This window comes from Bos indicus x Bos taurus, chromosome 15 (genome assembly GCF_003369695.1).
Source record: "Bos indicus x Bos taurus breed Angus x Brahman F1 hybrid chromosome 15, Bos_hybrid_MaternalHap_v2.0, whole genome shotgun sequence".
In the NCBI taxonomy this organism is placed as follows: domain Eukaryota; kingdom Metazoa; phylum Chordata; class Mammalia; order Artiodactyla; family Bovidae; genus Bos; species Bos indicus x Bos taurus.
The window spans coordinates 8,764,939-8,778,660 of NC_040090.1; the positions used below are offsets into that span (position 1 = coordinate 8,764,939).

The 13,722-nt window shown below is 56.0% G+C and overlaps 1 protein-coding gene across 3 annotated transcripts in view; it reads right to left on the reverse strand.

Moving 5' to 3' along the window:
* The window catches only part of PRDM11 (PR/SET domain 11), a 96,231-nt gene extending 83,302 nt beyond the window's left edge, over positions 1-12,929 (reverse strand). The window contains exon 1 of one of the 3 annotated variants that reach the window (XM_027562586.1): positions 12,759-12,929. The gene's annotated coding sequence lies outside the window, so the exon portion shown is untranslated. Of the gene's footprint in view, positions 1-5,487; positions 5,970-12,439; positions 12,483-12,758 lie in introns of those variants that run through there. The other 2 variants (XM_027562583.1, XM_027562584.1) reach the window with 2 other exon arrangements.
* Between the last annotated feature and the right edge of the window lie 793 nt (positions 12,930-13,722).

Below are 13,722 nucleotides of genomic sequence, written 5' to 3' on the forward strand. Positions count from 1 at the left end.
GGTGGTCCAGTGGCTAAGACTCCACGCTTCGAATGCAGGGGGCCCGGGGTTTGATCCCTGGTCAGGGAACTAGATCCCACATGCCGCAACTAAAGATCCCACATGCCACAGCCAAGTAAATAAACACATATTTTTAGAAAAAGGAAAAGAGCCGCGAGGTATGGGTCCAAGTTCCAGCTCTGCCCCTGACTTCCTACAAGATCGTGGCAAAGTCACTGAACCCTATGGAGTCTCAACTCCCTCATCCACAAAACGGGCTCACAGTATCCACCTCCCAAGCCTACCGTGAAGATGAAATGAGACATCATCCATGTAGCTCCTTTGTGAACCGTACAGACTCCCCACAAAACACAAGGCCTCATCCGTACCACGGATGAGAAAAGGAGGCGGCCACACCTGAGGGCCAAAAGCAGCCACACTTGCTGCAAGACAGGCGTGAGTCCATCCAAAGGGGCAAAAGAGCCTTTCTTGGGCCAGTGTCCTTGACCGAGAGCCAGGGTGCTCGGGGGGTGGAGGCAATCAGGGAGCCGCCGAGAAGTGCCAGGGGGGAGTCCTGGTTTCCACCTGAAACTTGGGAAGGGAACCCTGCCAGCAAGTCCTGGCCTCACCAGCCCAGGGAGCCAGAGCTGGGGCAGGTGACAGGGCTACGGGGAGGCCGGAGGGAGAAACAGCAGGGCTCAGTCCCTGCCAGAGGACGCTGGAGCAGAGGGCCGGCCTTGGAGCACCTGGGAAGGAAGGCCACACAGCCCATGAAGAACAGGCTCAGAGGGGCGCCTATGAGGAGAGGGGCGGCCAAGAAGCAAGATGGTGCCACCCACTGCTCACAGAGAAGCGCCAGCTCTGAGAGAGGCCGGGGCAGCGGGACAAAGCCTGGAGAGCGGGAGGCGGGGAGTCCAGCTGCCCCAGAGTCGCCCTTTCCTGCCTCGGGAGAGGCAAGCCTCCAAGTACCACCAGAGTGAAAGTGAAGTTGCTCAGTCGTGTCCTACTCTTTGCGACCCCACGGACTGTAGCCCACCAGGCTCCTCTGTCCATGGGATTTCCCAGGCAAGAATACTGTAGTGGGTTGCCATTTCCTTCTCCAGGGGATCTTCCCGACCCAGGGATCGAACCCGGGTCTCCTGCACTGCAGGCAGATACTTTTGCTGTCTGAGCCACCAGGGAAATCTCTTCCAGCACCACCAAGACCACAGTCAAAACCAGAGCACCCCGCGTGACTCCTGCAAATGCCTGCTGGACTCCCCGCTGAACGGCAGCCAGACAGGCCTGCAGCGTGGGGCCCACCACCAACAGGGAGCTGCAGGGAGGAAGCCAGAGCCTGGGCCACCCTGCACAGGGCCCCGAGGAGGAGAGAGTAGGTGGGGCGGACGGGAGAGGTCCTCCCTGCAGCAACGTGATGGGGAGGACCTGTGGCCACATGCAGGCCCAGGAGCACCGTGGTCTGTTCCCAGGGGCCCCGGGACAGAGCAGTTGCCTCCTCTCGGAACAGGAAGCTGGGCCACAGCAGGAACTCTGCTGCCCCGCCACCGTGCCTGCTGCTCCTGGGTGCTGGCCTCGTGGGGACAGCAATCCTGCCTTGCCACTTCCATCAAGCGTCCAGCCCTCAGGCCTCAAAAGCAGGCCTCAGCTTAGCTCTGGCCCATCAGAAAGGGTTCGTGCAGGAAGCAGCTTCAGGCTTTCGTCCACGGCTCCCCTCTTAAGCGAACCCCAGGCTCCTCACATACCAGGCTCCTGGGGCCTGGCCAAGCCCCCAAACTCAGCCCGGGGCCTCAGGCCTTCCCCCTCCCAAATGCGGCCCTGGACTCCTTCAGGCGGCCGACACACCCCGTTAGCTCGCAGCACTGGCAGCTTAGGGCGGGGTGGGGGGGGCACAAAAAGGTTCCGCCACGGCCATCCAACCACACCAGACACCCACCCACTGACCAGGACGGCCTGGGAAGGCCCGCCCCTCACACCGGAGAACAGCCTGCCTGTCCAGCCCGGACTGACTCCCGGAGCAACTAGGTACCAGGCAAACTCTGGAGTCTGCTTACCAGCCACTGACCCCTCTGGGGACCACGAGGCAGCCTCCCTCAAGGCCAAAGACCAAAGGGAACTTCGGCACAGATGGCCCCTTCGGGCCTTAAAGCGCCCGCGCAGCCTGATCTTATCCCCCACCACGCGACCTCTGACCTCGGGCCAGTCTTGAGGTCTTAACTCCTTAGCTGAGCAGTCAAGGCTTTCCTGGGCTGGCCCTGACCTGCCTCTCCAGGGCCCATCCACCACCTCTTCTCCAAACACTCTGATCACCTGCCATGCCGGAACCCTCAGAACCGCACGTCACCTGCCTTTGCACATACTGTTCCCGGCACCAACAACGTCCTTCCCTCTTCCTCCACCCGGCAAACTCCTACTCCTCCTTCAAGGTCCAGCCCAACAGCACTTCTGGAAGCCTAACGCCACTCTCCCCTCCCCCGCCACCAAGGCAGAATACTTGCTCCTTTTCCCACCTTGTCTCTGAGCAGCAGGGCACTTCCTACCTTCAATCACAGTTAGGATCTGGGCCAGAGCTGCTCAAGCTATTTATGGTAAAGAGGCTTTTTTTTTTAAGTTTTCCAATCTGTTGCCAACTGATGCTTTTGTAAATTACAATAAGAAATGATGCAGCGGTGTCAAGTCAAGCTGCCGATATGAGTTTCCCAACACTTACTCTAAGGTCTGCACCTACCGTGCTACGGACCAGTAACAGGAAACTCACGGATGGGCAGTGGTTTGCGGACCACCCTCTCCCTGGCCCTGGGGGACTCTGCCCCTGGTGCTTCCAGTTCAGGGCCCATTCAAATTACGTTTATGTTTGGATCTCCAGAGCCCAAAGGGGTGCTCCCTGAACAAGTGCCGACCCAAATGCTGCAAGGGAAGGTCCCAGCAACCCAGGAACAGGGGCAGCACCTGCGCCAGGCACCCCCATTCTCAGGTGAGCCCGTAGACACACAGAGAGGGTAACTGGCCTGATGCCTGGTCCAGGCTGTTCTTTCTCTTACTGCCTGGCATCACAGGGCACACTTCTGGAATCCGCAAGCCCTCCAGTCCACTGTCCCTCCCAGCACAGGCTCCTGACGGCAGTGCCCACTGCAGGAACAGTGAGGCAGCCCCTCACAGCGATGAAGAGCTCGGCCTCTGGAATCAGACCTAACCAGGATGCAAATCCTGGTTCAGCCTTTAATAGCTGTGTGACCTTGGGTAAGTCACCTCACGTCTCTGGGCCTCGATATTTGCTCTGTAAACTGAGGCTGATAAGATGATTTGGGCAGCACCCTGCTACAGGCAGGGCCCATATACACCGACAAGCTTTATTCAAGTTTGGCTGTCACTGATGTTTATAAAGGGCTTCCCCAGTGGCTCAGTGGTAAAGAATCTCCCTACAACGCAGGAGCCACAGGAGATGTGGGTTCGATCCCTGGGTCGGGAAGATTTCCTGGAGAAAGACACGGCAACTCACTTCAGTATTCTTGCCTGGGAAACCCCACGGACAGAGAAGCCTGGCGGGCTCCAGTCCGTGGGGTTACAAAGAGTCCGAACATGACTGAAGCGACTTTGCACGAATGCCCGCACGATGTTTATAAAACACCTGGGATCGCCCTGTCCAAAATTCTGACCTGGATCTTCCCTTTCTGCTCATCCTCCCTTTGCAAGACCCAACATCTCTTCTTGGGGGTAAATTCTGCTCAGTTGCTGAGTTGGCTGATTCCCTCTGCAGATCCCATTGCCCTGCCCTCCCCCCACCCCAGGCTAAGGGGCTTCTGCCTTGACACCTTCAGCCTCTGAATCTCTTCACCTCCTCCCCAGATATCAGCCCCCTCTGACTTTTCCTCTGGGACACAGCTGGTCTGAGGAAGGGCCTTGACCCACCCCAGGAAAAGCCCCATTTGCTGGGGTTGGAGCAGTGAAGTGCTGGGTTGTGTGGCTGAGTGGGGTCCCAGCCTTCAACTCCTCCCTCACCCACCCAGAGCCCACCCGCCCTGTACCTTGGGCCACGACAATGCCGAGTCCAGCCCAGCCGGGTCCCAGTCGGCTGCCCCGACGAGAGGCTCACTCCCTGCTGAGGCTGTGGGTTGGGTGGGCCGCTCCCCACGCCCCGCAGCCGTCCCGGAGCCTCCCAAGCCGGCCATGTCCATCCCCTGGGCATCGGGCAGCAGGATCCCTCCCCGGCCCTCAGCACTTTTCCTTGGGGAAAGTACGAGATAGTGAGAGAAGCTGCTCTGGGGAAGCTGACATCGTGGGGGTGGTTCCATATATACTTGCTCAGTGACGTCCACAGCAGCCCAGCCCAAGACAAGCTGATAGCCTGCCTGCTGATCCCTCTCGCCCCCAACCCTGCCTGGAAGAAGCAGTCTACCGGTCAGCACATCGCTGACCACCCCCATTCCTTCACGCACATCGTCTGGGGTCTGCTGCCTCGGTCCCCCCAGAACGGGGCGAGCTCCAGCCACCACAGATATGTAGGCAGGGGCTGGACAGTCTGCCCTTTGGGAAGGACTGGGCCAAACGCTCTCAGAGGCCCCCCCTTGTGCTCTGATTCCAGGAAGTGGAGGCCTGGGGTGCAGAGGAAGAGGTGCTAGATTTGGAGTTAGAATGTTAGCTTGGTCGGTCCCTAAGTTGCAGGACCTCCAGCAAGCCACTTCCTGTCTCTGAGCCTCAGTTTTCTCAACTATAAACTGGGCGTTACGAGAGTGGTTCTGCTCACCTCAGAGGCTAACGATAAAGGATGTGGGAGTAGTGTGAAGTTGGGGAGAGGTCTGGGTTGCCCTTATAGGTCAGGTTGGGGGACGTGGGAGAGGGGTGTCAGGGAAAGCCCTAGAAGGCGCCGAAGGCTCCAGAGGCCTAGGGGCACCTCACTTTGCAAACAGGGCTCCCATCCGTCAGCATCCACCCTGATCTGGGGCTGGTACTGGGGAGCAAGGCAGCGAGCGGCCCTCTGTCCTTCACCTCTGCTCCCCTCACCCAGAGTCGTTTCACTGGAGACTCTTAGTTGGTCCAGATATACCAGTAAGATTTGATTCGTGAGGTTCCAGGTGGGGAGAGGGTCCCGAAACCAAGGGCTTATCAAACTCTGGGTTGAAAGCACCCAGGGGTCCTGCAGGGAAATTGTGAAACTGAAAGTCACTCAGTCGTGTCCGACTCCTTGTGACCCCAGGGACTGTAGTAACCCCAGACTCCTCTGGCCATGGAATTCTCCAGGCCAGAATACTGGAGTGGGTAGCCTTTCCCTCCTCCAGGGGATCTTCCCAACCCAGAGTTCAAACCCAGGTCTCCCACATTATAGGCAGATTCTTGACTGTCTGAGCCACCAGGGAAGCCCAGAGCTTATAATCAAATCCTGGGTTGAAAGCATCCAGGGGCCCTGCAAGGAACTATCACATAACACAAGGAAACCTCCTTCATTAAGGTGGGTTTCTTCAGGCGTTTGGAAAGATAAGATGACGGCTGTGTGATCTGAAGCTAGTCACTTACCTTCTCTGAACCCAAGTTTCCTCATCCAGAAATGGATGAGGAAGAGACCTTATGGGGCCGATGTCAAGTGCCCTGATGCTCGATACATGGTCCTCTTAAAATGTGGTCCTGAAAAAACACGGAGGAAGGAGTTTTTTTCCACAGCAGGTAATACAGGACTGACATGACCGTCTCTGTTTACAGCAAGGGAGACTGAGGCCCAAGCATGTTTGGCTTTGAACACAAGCCCGCTGGGGGAGTGTGTCTGAAGGTATGGTTAGGTCACCTTTAAGTCGAGACCCCTGTGACTATGCACCCTCCCATCTCCGGGCAGTGCTGTCCGGCACAAGATTATGTCAGTGCCCTGGGAGATGCCGCCCCTGTGGTTCCGATCTCACATCCACGGAGCTGGCCCCCAGAGCTGGCCCTGTGCCGCACCGGTACTCGGTGCTGCTTCCCGGGGAGCCCTGTGAGGCCAGCACCATTATCACCCCGACTGTGCGGATGAGGAGACAGGCAGACGCACAAGGGGCAGCCTCTTACCGCCATCTCCCAGCTGCCGAGAGCAGGGGCAGGGCTGGACCTGAGGCCACGCCCCCTCCAGAGCGCCCCGCCCACACACTCCCTCTCCATCCCACCCCGCTGCCAAGAGGCCAGTCCAAGGGACTTTGCCGCATCTTATCTGGGGGTGCCATGGCTACTCAGAAGTGAAGTCAGACACACTCCAGGAAGCCTTCAGTCCCCAGAACTGTGCTCCAACCTAACTGCACTGACTCTCAGTGCGGAGGGGCAAGTCCTCTCCCCGCGCCCCCACCCTCCCTTTTGGAACGGCCTCCACCATGCCCTCATCCTCACCGTCTCCTACCCTGACGCTGTAACAGCCTCCCAACTGGCCTCCCTGCCTCCAGCCTCACACCCAAGCTGCCGCTGCTGTTGACGACTGGGACCTGGGCCTGCTCTCCATGTCAGCTTTCTCCTAATAAAACTTTCTGTGGCTCCCAGAGGCCCCACAGACAGAGTATAAACTCCTCTGCAGAGCGGTCATAACCTTTTTACAATCTGGCTGGGATAGAGTCTCCGTGTTAGGTGGGATGGTTCAGGAGCCAGAAAACCTGGGTTCAAATCCCAACGCTGCTGCCAACCAAAGGGGAAACCTTGGGCAGGTTAGTCCACCTCTCTGAGCCTCAGGCTCCTAAAGGGAAATAACAGCACCAATGTCAGGGTGCTGCTGGGAAGATGAAATAGAAAACACGTCATGAAGGACTTTGCATCCATTAATAGTAAGTGCTCAACTCATTCATTCATTCCACAAATACGAGGCCTTACTATGTGCCATGCACCGCTCATGCAGCCCTGAACAAAACTGACAAAACTCCCCCCTCTGGGAACTTATAGTATAATTAAGGGAGGCAGACAAAACCAACATAAGTAAAACCCAAGGCGTGTTGTACATGCTGTGCACTATGGAGAAAAAAAAAGGCAGGGAAACAGTGGGATAAGGGGACAGGGGTTGCGATTTTAAACAAGTGCCCACGAGAGGGTGACATTTGAGCAAATCCCAATGCAGGTGAGGGAGCCTACCATGGAGAGCACCCACTCTACCAGTGGGTAAGAGTGTTACGGCAGTGGGAACACCAGTGCAAAGGACCTGAGGCAGGATCAGAACTGGTGTGTTAGTCATATTACTTTTATCATCACTATTCTTTCTTTCCAGTTTCATCTCCCTTCACCTCCTCCCTTTCCTGCACCCTTCAGCCAAATGAACTACCAGAGCCTCCCCAAGCCCTTCTGTGTGCACATGCCTTCGGACAAGTCACACTCCATGCAGGAATGCCTTCCTTTCTCTCCAACTTCTACTCATCCTTCAAAACCCAGCTGAAAGGCCTTCTCCTCAGGGAAGCTTTCCTTGACTTAGAGTCCATGGCCCACTCTCTTGTCCCCTTCTGCTGTAACCTGAAACTGCATGGTTAACTGCCCACCTCCCCAGACGGATCAGTGAGTTCTGGAGGGATAGGACTGGCTTTCGCATTGCACCCCTAAGCACAGCACAGTGCGGTTCTGTGCACTGACCACCTGATGAATGAAGGCAGAAACGAAGGATGCCCCAGGCCTCCCCCCTTACAGAGCCCTCGCCCTGGGCATGCCACCACAAATGACCGCCTCTGTGAATGCTGGCCTTTTCAACGCAGATATAAATCTGCAATATGAAACAGGCTTTTTAAAAATAACAGCACATTTTTCTTTTTCCTTCATTGTTTTTTTTTCTTTCTGCACGGCTTATTTTTCCAGTGCAGCCCTGGACCAGCTGTAGGGAAGTCCCTCCCAGGCCCACTCTAAGAATACAGGGCTCTGGGGCCTCTAAGGACTCCTAGGCCCTAACAGGGATGGAGGAGGCACCAGACGGTTCTAGACGAGCTCTGGCACCAAGGCTACCAGGCACCTCTGAGCCAAGAACCTTTTTGCTCAAACGCGATGTTAGGTGGGTTACCTCTGGGAAACCTTATAGCCCCATGTGACTTTTCCAAAGCGGCTTCTCCTTGATGAGACCCACTCTAAGAGGGCATCCTAGAGAGATGGCATCAGATCCAGGGTTCCAATTCTGGCTACATCATTGGGTAGCCCTGGATACTTTCCATCACCTCTTGGAGCCTCAGTTTCCCCATCTGTGAAATGGAAATAATAATAATACCTATCTCTGTTTTCTACATATGGTATGTGACATGCTTAGGACCATACCCTAGGACACAGTAAGCATTCAGTAAATATTAGCTGCCTTCATCACCGTGACCTTCATTTTCATCAGCCCTGGATCTCTTATTGTGCAGTTCCTTCACTAAATCATATACTCTCCAGATCAGAGACCTCAACGATCCGCTAAATCTCACCCTCTTGGCCCTCCTGGAATTTTCTCTCATACATCCCAGAAACACAGTCCTTCTGGGGGTATGAACATCTGTAAATATGGAAAGCTTGGTATCCATACTCTAAGGGCCAATCACTTTGCCTGCCACACCTGACACCTCCTTCCTGCTGGACCTACCTGCCCACACCCCAGGGAAGCAACGTTTATAAGGAATCCTGTCCTTAGCTCCCAGCACACCATGAGCCTGCAGCCAACGCTCAGAGATTCGTCAGAAGATAGTTACTGAGCAACTCACGTGCACAGACAATGGAGACACAGCAGCACGTGCACACCAAACCAGGCCCTACTCTCACACCAAACCAGGCCCTACCCTCACAGAGCTTATGGTCTGATCAAAGAGTAAGACTCAATCAACGTTGTTGTTCTTCAGTCGCTAAATTGTGTGTTTTGTGACCCCATGGACTGTAGCCCGCCAAGCTCCCCTGTCCATGGGATTTCCTAGGCAAGAATACTGGAGTGGGTTGCATTTCCTTCTCCAGGGGATCTTCCCAACCCTGGGGTTGAATCTGAGTCTCCTGCATTGTCAGGTGGGTTCTTTACCACTGAGCCACCAGGGAAGCCTGCAATCTGTAAATACACCAATAAATATAAAACCACCACTAAGACGAGTGCTATAAAGGAAAGGCACATGGGCCATGAGAGATTGCCGTGGAGGGCTTGACCTAACCAGGGAGGGCTTCCCTGAACAGGTGATGCTGAAGCTGAAAGATGAAGGATGAGGAGACCCACACAGATGCAATGGAACACATCACCAGGGCAGGGAAACATGAGTAAAGTACTACGTTCGGCTGAACATGATGAATGGAGGGATTCAAGATGGTGTCCCCACAGTGTCTAAGGGCAACTGAAGGATTCCAGAAGGCTTTTCGGGCAGGGGTTGACAGACTCAGATTTATGTCAAAAAGATCACCCTGGCCACTGAGGATGAGCTTTTCCAAGCCTGTGTGTGTTTGTATGTATCTCTGCCTAGAATGCTCCCCCAGTCTGTATCAGTCAGGACAGGCTAGGTTATGCTGCAGTAACAAACAACCCCCAAATCTAAGTAGTTTGAAACAACAAAGGCTTAACCATCACTGATGCTGCACGTCCATTATGAGGCACCAAGGGGGTTCCACTCAGGGAGCGACACAGGGACCCAGGCCAGCAGAAGCAGCCACCAACCCTACCTCCTGCCAGTTGCCACACCACAGGAAAAGAGCACTTAGGAGGGTCTCAACACCAGCAACCAGATGCTCTGGACCAGAAGTGGCATGGGCCACTGTAGTTCACAACTCACGGCCCCAGCCAGCACAAGGGGAGCTACAGTCAGTGCTACACGTGCCTGCCTGGAGGAACTGGAAATATTTAGGGTGTAGCATTAAGCACCACCAGACACTCACTCCATCTTGCTGTCCCCCAACCTTAACTCATTCATTAGATCACAACTGTTTCAGTATTCCAGAAGGAGGGACCGACATGTGCCGGAGAGATCAGAGAGATGCAGGGAAGATGGAAGACGAGGCCAAGGAAAGGATAGGCCCACATCACTCAGAGGCTTCTAAACCATGGGAACAATTTGGTTCTTTACCCCACAAGTACTGTGAAGACTTTTCAATGCTTTATGCGGAAATGGGGAGTCTGCTGTGATCTTCTTGGGAACAGATCACTCTGCCACCCTAAGACTGACGTGGAGGGGAGGTCACAGGTGGAGTTAGGAGGCTCATGCTATTGTCTTGGGAATAGACAGTGGTGCTTGACCAAGACGCTCGGGAAGAGAAGACAGAGAAGATGTAGATGGAGTCAATTTAATCGGCTGGAGTTCCCTAGATCTGGAGATACAGTGGATTGCAGTGTGGGAATGGAGACACCAAGGTTTCTGCCTTAGGGACTAGCAAGATGGTGGCAGCCTTGGACAAGATGAGAGCCCTGGAGGTGGTTTAGGGATGAAAATGATGGAACAGCCTCGGACTCTGTGTGTGGGTCATAACTATGAGATAGTCAAGAGAACGAGCTGAGGAGGCAGCTGAATAAACAGGAATGACTCCTGCCTACTCGTCCAGTGGTCTTCACTTCCTTCACACTTGCCAAGAACTTAGAACCAGGGGAAACCCCTCCCCCATTTAAGTCCAGGTGAGGAAACATTCAGAAGTCTTACTTGACACCAAAGACAACAAATTTTTGAAACATATCAATGCAAAGGGTCAAGAGGACAGAACTGTAACTCAGGTCAGAGTAGTATGTAAGTGATAGCTGTGAGGGCTGGTGAAGGACTCCTGGGACCAGTGAGGGGAGCCCCTCACCTCTGAGCACGTCATTAGGGTAGGCAGCATAGACTCTGCCTCAGTTGCCCCTTGGAGGCCCCAGCAAATTTGGGACTGAATGGACCTGGGTGGAGCTTGTTGGGCAATTCTGATATTCCCTGGAGAGTGTTCTGCAATAATCCCAGGAAGAAAAATACTTCTTAACTCACTGTGGGCTATGGGCTAGGCACTGTCTCTGTGCTGTCTCATTCCATCTCACAACTGCCTGCCCAGACAGGCTTTGTTGGCCCTACTTTAGGGATGGAGGAGCAAGATCCAGAGAGGTCAAAGGCAATCGTGCCAAGTCCAAAGTCCCAGGTCAGTATGAAGGGGAAGGAGGACTCCAATGGAGAAGCCCTGTTTCATTTAACTAAAGCAACCGGCCTGGGCTCTATTCCAGAGAGGAAGGTTTACAGACACGTGCCTACACAGAACTCTGCTCACCCACCTCTGAGAAAGTCAATGAGCAAAAATCATGCCCCACTCCCCAGGGAAGAAGAGTTACATCTGCCCCATGGACCTCATAGCCCCAACCCCTTCCTTTCTCTCAAGGGGAAATGAGGGCGAAGGACAGCTTGGGTGCCACAGGCATCATGCTTCATGGAAAATTCTTTTGCTACAGCACAGACAGAACCCCCAGTTTATAGGTTTACAGGCATCAAGAGCCCTGTCTCATTCTTCCCCCTGTCCCCGCGGACAAAGAGCTGGGTGTGTTTCTTTTCAGCCACTCTAAATTATATACAACAGCCTTACTCCACATGAAACAAGCATCTGAGAAAGAAGAGAGGTTTAACATTTTTCTCCCTGAAGTCCCAGCCCATCCCGGGGGTGGTCTAAGCCCCTATCGCCCAACAACACCCCGTACAAGACACGAGCAACTTTTCCACCGGCACCGACCAGCGCTCAAGACAATCTGTATTCTCCTTGCAGCCACTTGCCTGGGGCGTGCTGGCCTTGACCGGAGAAAGGTCATCGGCCGCCAAGTGCCTGCAGAGGAGACTACCTTGGGGATTGCGGGGGTGGGGGGTGGGAATGGGGGGTACACTCCGGAGAGATTTCCCGAAGAGTCTACACCGCACCTGGGATGCGAAACGTGTTAAAAGAAATGCCGCCGGCGCGACCATATTTACCGGGAAATCGTGCACCCCGTTGGAAAGAGGGCCCCCCACCGCACCCCGGCAGGACTCATGCCTCCCACGTCCGCCGCAACCCCCGTGGCCGAGCCCAAAGCGCGCCGCCCCCTGAGAACTAGGCCAGCAGCGGCTGCGGCGGCCGCGACGAGCAGTCCAGCCTGCGGCGCCTCGCCCCGCCCCGCCGGTGTCTCAGCGTTCTCAGGCCGAACGCCCCGGGCCCGGGCGGCCGCTGCCATTGGTCGGCGGCCACGTCCGTCAGCGGGCGGCACGCCGGCGCAGAGCAAAGGCTACATTGTAACAAGGCAGGCAAGCGAGCGAGCGGGGCGCGGGCGGGGAGGAAGGAGGCGGAGGGGCGGCCCCCGAGTCCCGCGGCGGCGGCGGCGGCGGCAGCTACCTGCCGAAGGGTTAACCCACCTCGGGCCGGGGCGAGCCGCACCCCCACCGCCACCACCCCGCTCCTGCGCCGCCCGGACCCCCCCGCGCCGCGGGCGCTGCACCCCCGGCCGCCCGCCGCCCCCGCGGCCGCTCGCAGCCCCTGCCCCGGCGGCCCCCCGCGTGCGCGCGCGCGCGCTGGCAAACTGCCGAGCGCTTTCCGAAGCCATTTTCAATGGCCACAGTGGCTACCGGGGCTGACTCACCTTCCCGGGAGCGCCGCGGCAGCCGCGGGGCCCGGGCGGCGCGGGCGGGCCCGGGCGGGCGGCTCGGCGGAGGCGGCGCGGCCCCGGCTGGCGGCCCCCGCGGCGGGAGCGGCCGCGCTGCGGGCGCGCTGGGCCCCGGCAAAGTTTCAGCGCCAGCCTCGGCGCGGCGGCGGCGGCGGCGGCGGCGACTCGCTGCTGCTCTCCTCCCCTGCTTTGACCACCATCTTATTAGTACAGGAAATGACATGGAAAACGGAAGAAAGCGGCGTTTGGGGCAGACGCGGACCCCCCAATTCAGGGGCCCGGAGCCGGGACTCACCAGCCGCGCGTCCCAACCCGGCCCCGGGAGAAAACTGCCGGGGTCCTCTCGGCGCCCCCGCCCCGCGCCCTGCCTGGAGGGGAGCGGGGGTGGGGGGAACCTGGTTCCTCGAACCCAAAAGGACAGGGCGACTTTTATAAACCAGCCCGGGAGAAATCGAGAAAAAAAAAAAAAATGAAAAAAAGAAGAGGTTAAAAGAACTTTCGAACTGGGACACTTTTTTTTTGTTTTTGGTCGGAATTAAAAGTTCTAGAATTTTAAAAAGTCATTCCTTGAGGGGGCTCCCTGGCTCTCCCACTCCTGTTGCTGCCCCTTGTGAACCAAACTGGGGGGTAAACGTGTTGATATTTTTAACCCTTTCTTGGCTCCACTGCCCGCAACTGGCCCCCTCCTGATCCGGTTTAACCCTTTGAATGCCCAGCCATTCGGAATTCCAAACGCCAGGTGCATCCCGCTGCAAGCTGGGGGAAGAGGGCTGGGGGGGGGGTTCATTTGAAACGTTTAACTATTTACGTGGGGCAGCGGTTTTCACGTCGCGAGCCGCACGTGTTCTTCAAATTGTAATTTTTTTTTTACCGGGATTGAGATCCTGAGAACCGGACTTGCTGGTCCCGGGCTGTCTTGGTAAAGGTGTTTAAACCGAAATCGCTTGCTTAGGTCCTCAATTTCTTCATCTGTGAAATGGGATTCAACATCGCAGAGCAACAAGGTAGCAAAGAAAAGAGCGGGCGGAATATTCATAAAGACGGTGTTTAAAAGCTTGAAAGGCTTTACTCCACGCTTGGAAACCTGACGGGTTAGGATGCAGCAGAGAACACCGCGGGATGGCGTAACCAAGACAACTACTCCCAAAATAACAGTGTTCTTCTGGCGTTGTCTGCAAGGCAAGGGGCCCAAGTGCCAGATCTCTCCTGTCAGGGGAGGCTATGCTGCTCTGGCTCTTAAACCGAGGTGTAACCTCTAG